This window comes from Penaeus monodon, chromosome 38 (genome assembly GCF_015228065.2).
Source record: "Penaeus monodon isolate SGIC_2016 chromosome 38, NSTDA_Pmon_1, whole genome shotgun sequence".
Taxonomy (NCBI): domain Eukaryota; kingdom Metazoa; phylum Arthropoda; class Malacostraca; order Decapoda; family Penaeidae; genus Penaeus; species Penaeus monodon.
This window is the reverse complement of record NC_051423.1, coordinates 12,815,924-12,823,423: the sequence shown is the minus strand read 5'-3', so window position 1 is coordinate 12,823,423 and position 7,500 is coordinate 12,815,924.

Sequence of the window (7,500 nt, the reverse complement as noted above, 5' to 3'; positions counted from 1 at the left end):
AAGAGGTGCATTAGAAGGAAAGTAGAGTACTAATAACGTGATTAGAACAAAACCTGCATAAAGGATAGTAAGATACTTGTATTTTTCCAGCTATACTAGGTAATAAAAAACATAAAGAACAATGTTCGCATTCTAGGCAGTTATGGTAGGTTAGCATATTTAAATTTTTATACGCTCAGTCTAAATTTAGAAAAAATATGCATATATTTAAGGAGGATACCTACCACATTATTTTCAAAGTTAGCTGTTAATACATCAGATAATTTTTATCATTCATTCAGTCAACACCTAATTATTTCGTAACTGACAGTTTACCCGTTCCTTATAAATCTTAAAGTTATACGCATTTTACGTTAGTTTCTTTATCTCTGTGTCTTTTAGGATGAGAGAAAAGTAAGGACATAGGATGCGTTCTAGCGTCCGCATGAGGCCAAAGGGAAGAGATAGTCTGCGAACGGAAGATTAAGTGTTTATAATATGGATTATGTTAGCTGAATTAGATGAGTAAGATTATTTTGTGAGTGTGAATCCGCATACATCTGTGTGAGTGATTGTGTGTGTGTGTGTGTGTGTGTGTGTGTGTGTGTGTGTGTGTGTGTGTGTGTGTGTGTGTGTGTGTGTGTGTGTGTGTGTGTGTTTGTGTGTGTGTGTGTGTGTGTGTGTGTGCGTGCGTGCGTAGATGTGTGTCTGGGAAGGTGGGATTATGATCCATCGTAAACGAAGTGGCGACAGACCAAAGGGTGTGTGTGAAGTGCTCATACATAAACATCCAACATGTATGTTCGCATTTACAAAACAGTCACATGCAAAGATCGCTGTATACGACCTGGCCTACAAAATTGTATTTGCACAGACCACTGCCAGTCACCCTCCTGATCTTCCTCGGCGTTAGATCGAACCGAGATACGGCATGGACAGGAAAATTTAAGAGGCTTGGCTACACGTTATCGATTGAAAATTTAATTTATTAATTAATCCTTATTTTAATGAAACAACAAACATGCCTGATTATCCAGTGATATCTACTACGTTTGTGTACAGCCTTCTGCTTTAATCATATAATCATATACTGTATGGACCACACACACAAACACACACACACACACATTCACACTCAAACTCAAACTCACAGACACTCACACATACACACACTCACTCACACAAACACACACACACACACACACACACACACACACACACACACACACACATTCACACTCAAACTCAAACTCACAGACACTCACACATGCACACACTCACTCACACAAACACACACACACACACACACACACACACACACACACACACACACACACACACACACACACACACACACACACACACACACACACACGCGGTGTGTGTGTGTGTGTAAGTATATATATATATATATATATATATATATATATATATATATATATATATATATATATATATATGAAAGGGCGAAAAGTTATGGATTGAAACAAAACAAAAAGATGTAACGACTAGGTGAAGTGTGAACGAGGCGAATCGAGAGCTAATTAATACCAACTATGTCTGGGATGCTTACTCATATTGCACGAATGGAAGTCACCTCAGACTGTTATAAAAAAACAAACTACATTAGACGTACAGGGAAAAAAAATTAGTGTGACGCGCGAATTGTGCAAATTTTCTATGAAGTCGGGAGATGCGCGTTGGTCAGTTACAGATGAATGGAACTCTGAATGCCAGGAGTCTTTTGATAAATTGAAAGTGCTCGTCACTACAGCTGCAGTGCTTCAGTGTCCTAACTTTGAAAAAGAATTCATATTAGGGACGGACGCAAGTTTCCAAGGTTTAGGAGCTGTACTTTCACAAAGAGATGAAAATGGGAGGGTTCATCCGGTTTGCTCTGCAAGTAGGGGGCTACGCCGGTCAGAGAGAAATTTGGCTAACTACAGCTCCCGAAAATTATAGTTACTTGCACTCAAAAGGGCCGTGGCCGATAAATTCCATAACTATTTAGCAGGAAGGCATTTTACTGTGTACACAGATAATTAACCCCTCGGTCATTTAGAAACTGCCAAGTTGGGAGCAATAGAAAGCAGATGGTGTAACGATCTCCAACAGTTTAACTTTACAATTAAATAAAAAGCTGGAGAGATAATACTATAGTAGACGAGCTCTCAAGATTACCGCAAGAAATTTGAGGGTAGCGACAGCGACGAAGTATATACGGTAAGTCCGCTAGAAGAGACGAGATGACGACAGAACTATGGTCACGAAGGGAACTAAAAGACCAACAAGGTGAAATGGTTTGCTTTGAAGGGATAAAAAGTTACTGAGGGAGAATTAACAGACGAGAGGAAAGAAAAATGGCTTATTGACGAAGACTTTAGGAAACTTTATCGCACACGACGGGCGAATTTGGTAGTACGGGATGATGCGATTTACCATCAGTTGAATTAGGCATCAATACGTGGCGGTTACGCCAGTCCTTCCCCCGAAATTACAGCTAAGGTTGATGCAGGCGTGTCATGACCATTTTGGCATCAGGGGAGGAATCGCAGCCTAGTAAGGGCTAGAGGGTTTTGGCCAGGGATGGCATCGTCAGTCGGAGAATATATTTCCAGATGCGAGAAATGCAGAGTAGGAAAAGATGAATTTCCGAAGCGCGGACATTCATGGGACGATTGAAGCTAGTAAACCTGGAAAATTACTTGCCATGGACTTCAAATTGCTAGACAAAAGAATGGGTGTAGAAAATGTCCTCGTGGTGACTGATGATTTACACGGTACAGTTTTGCATTCCCGACGAAAGACAGAAGCAAGTACCGTAGCTAAACTTCTAAAAGACAACATCTTCGATAAGTTTGGGCCTCCAGAGAGACTTCTCTCAGATCAGGGTAGAAACTTTTGCAGTTCACTAATCCAACAATTGTGTCAGTATTATGGAATTGAGAAGATTAGAACTACGGCGTATCACCCTCAAGGAATTTGGTGTCTGTGAACGCTTCAATCGGACTCTGCATGACCTTTTAGTCACCATAGACGAGAGGGCTAAAAAGAAATGGCCTGAACATGTGTCTGGCCTTGTGTTAATGTATAACACAACCCCTCATGCCTCCACGGGATATTCTCCTTTCCATCTATTGTTTGGTAGAGAGCCTAAACTGCCGAGAGACCCGAGAGACGTGAGTTCGAAGGAAAATACAGTAGACAATATATTGGCGATTAGGAGAAATACAAAATACTGTGGAGTTTAGCTAAAGAAGTAGAATTCAAAGGAGAACACGGACGGGGAAAAATGCGTAACAAACGGCGAAAATACCTAAGTGACGTAGGGCAGGAAGTCTTGTTGGGGAATAATGTTAAGATTGGTAGATGTAAATACAAACAGATGGCATGATGATAGATGGGAAGTGATAGAAGTGTTAGACCCGAAAGTAGAGTTATATAGAATCAGAATAAGTGACGTAGATAGGACAGAAAGGATCGAGAATAGAGTCAACCTGCGAAGCGCACCTGATTTAAACCACTAGGTGTGCGAACTACGCCCGATACATGCCCGATCGTCTCCCCAAGGGAAAATTGAGAAAGAGGATTAATAAATGTAGTGACACTGTTAATCATGTTGGTGATTAGATGTTAAAACCTTCTTATATTAATTATATACTGCAGTGATATAAGGACGATTAACTGTGGCGCGCGAGGAACACATGAGAATTCGTGAAGCGAATGGATGAGAGGTTAAGGTGAGTTGGCCGTACCAATGAGGATTTAATGGGTGGGTCCACTATCAACGTTTTATGACGAATAACGGATAATGTATAGAGAAACTCGGGGGCGACGACTAGGAAACACTGATACACGTGTATATTAAATGAAGAATATGATTATCTTAACAAGTTTATGCTCAATATTCTTCTAGGGGTACCGGGTCTCAACGCTAACTTCAGGACGTAGAAAAAGGGTGGATGTTTCATGAAGAAGGGGAATAAAAAACATGCCAGACATGTTCTACAGAATTGCGCTAAAGGAAGCTCGAGTGGAGCTGAGGTGAAAAGGGATAGATGGGGTGTTTGAAAGGGCGAAAAGTTATGGATTGAAACAAAACAAAATGATGTAACGACTATTGAAAGAGAATCCCCGTCTATCAGTTACGCATACTAGGTGAAGTGTGAACGAGGCGAATGAGTTGTGCATAATTGATCTAACCATCGAGAGCTAATACCAACTATATCTGGGATGCTTACTCATATTACACGAATGGAAGTTTCCTCAGACTGTTATAAAAAAAACTACATTAGACGTATAGGAAAAAAAATAGTGTGACGCGCGAATTGTGCAAATTTGATGTGAGGGTTCAGGATTAACCCCAGTGAACCCACGACCAAAAGAAGAAATGAGTGTGGGACCTTGGGACCTTGGGCGCTGCTCGACGTCGCCCGCAGCACCGGCAACAAGACCCGGGTTTTTTCGCCCGAGCTTGGCGAACACCGAGACACGGCGACAGATTGCAGCCTCTCGACGAGAGTGGGGACTCCCCTGTCTTCCCTCGCGAGGAGTCGTGTGCCCCACCGGCTTAGGCACACGGACAAAGCGTTAGTAGAAAAGCGGAGTGTTACGTATACGAAGCCCTCTCTGAAATAGTAACCGCATGAGACTTTTACGGTGTTTGGGTTCTTATCTGTTAAGTTTCTTTATTTCGTGTGAATGGTAGTTATATTGTATTTATTGTGTGTCTGGTGTGTATGCGTGTTGGGTGCGCCTCGGGTGTTACCTACGCGCCAATATCGTAGCGTGTTAAATTTTTGTATAGTTTATAGGTTGTATAGTTTTGTATAGTTTTGATTTATAAAGTTATCAATTGTATGTTACCTATGATTAATGAATTAGAAGTATAGTCGATGTTTGCTTTTACCCATATTATTATTCTGGCAAAGGAAGGGATAGAAGATCTAAAAAGAAGCTAAATAATATCGAGTGAATTACTAATCAATATTGGCCCTCTCAAATATATATATATATAATATATATATATATATATATAATATATATATATATATATATATATATAATATATATATATATATATATATATATATATATATATATATATATATTATTATATATATATATTATATATATATAATAAATTATAGTATATATATATAATATATAATATATAATTATATATTACATATATATATATATCTAATATACTATATATATATCATATATATATATATATATTATATATATAATATATATAAAATATATATATATATATATATATATATAATATATATTATACATAATATATAATTTTATATATATAAAATATATATATATATATATACACACAATATATGTATATGTGTATTTGTATGTATAATGTATATGTACAATATTTTATATGAATATATATATATATAATTTTTAATAATATATTGATATATATATAGATCACTATATATATATATATATATATATATACTATATATTAATATACTTATCTATACTATATATATTCTATATATATATATATTACATGAGTGTGTGTATATTCTATATACATTTATAATTATATATAATATATACATACTAAATACATACATACATATATGTTATATATATATATATATATATATATATATATATATATATAATATATACACACTCATGTAAGATATGTATATATAATATATATATATATATATATATATATATATATACATATATAATATATATAAAATTATATATATATTAAAATTATATATATATAATATATATATATATATATATATATATACATACACACACTCATTATATATATATATATATATATATAGTATATTATATATTATATAATATATATGTAAAACACTTCTTATATCCTATGGGTATAAAAACACAACAAATTAATCTAGTTTTTTGCAATATATAATATATATAATATATATGTATATATGTATATATATATATATATATATATATATATATATATATATATATATATATATATATATTTTTGTGTGTGTGTGTTTTTGTTGTATACATAAATTTTCACACCAACACCACACACACACACACACACACACATACATATATATATAATATTTATATATATATATATTATATATAAAATTTATATATTATATATATATATATATATTTTATATACACACACACACACACAACACAATACACATATATACATATCTATTATATATATAATATATATATATATATATCTATATATATATATATATATATATATATATATATATATATATATATAATACTACATGTGTGTATGTTATTAATGTGTTTTACACACACTTACACACACAATACCACACACACCATATATATATAAATATATATATATATATCTATATATATAATATATATATATATATATATATATATGTTGTGTGGTGTGTGTGTGTGTGTATATTAATATATATAACTATATATTAATATATATCTATATATATTATAATATATCTATATATATCATATTCTTGTATGTGTGTGTGTGTGTGTGTGTGTGTGTGTGTGTGTGTGTATATATGTCTACACACACACACACACACCACAAATATATATATTATATATATATATATATATATATATATAATATATATATATATATATTATTATAATATATATAATATATCAAAACTAATTTATATTTTGTTGTTTTTTATACATAGGATCATGAAGTTTTTACCATTCATATTTATATATATTATATTATCTATATATATATCTATATATATATAATATATATTATATAATACTGTATGTCTATATTATATATATCATATTCTATCATATATATCATATATCTCTATTGTAATATATTCAATAAATGTATATATATATATATAATATATACTATCATATATATATATATTATATAATTTTATATCTATATACTATATCTCTATACATCTATTATATATTATATACATATATTACATGAGTGTGTGTATGTATGTGTGTATACTATATATATTACTTATATATTACTATATATATCTATATCTATATATATACTTATTATATTATATATCATTATCTTATCTAGTATGTTATTGTATGTATCTGTTATGCTATGTATATTCTATAATATATTCTACATGTATAATACATATATCCACCACTCTGTAATATATATATATATATATATTATATTACTCATATATATATATCTATATCTATTATATATATATAATCTCTATACTATCATATATATATACTTATATCTACTCTATCTATCCTCTATATATACCTATGTATCTATCTCTATATCTATATTATCTCTATCATCTTATATCTCTACCTATCCTGCTATCATCTCTACTCATATCTCTCATCTTCTTACTCTCTCTTTATCTCTTCTCTCATTTATCATCTCTATCATCTATCTATCTCTCTATCTCTATCTCTTTCTCTCTCAATTCTATATTCCCTACTACCTCTCCTCACCTTTATTTCTATCTCCTCTCATACTACTCTCTCATC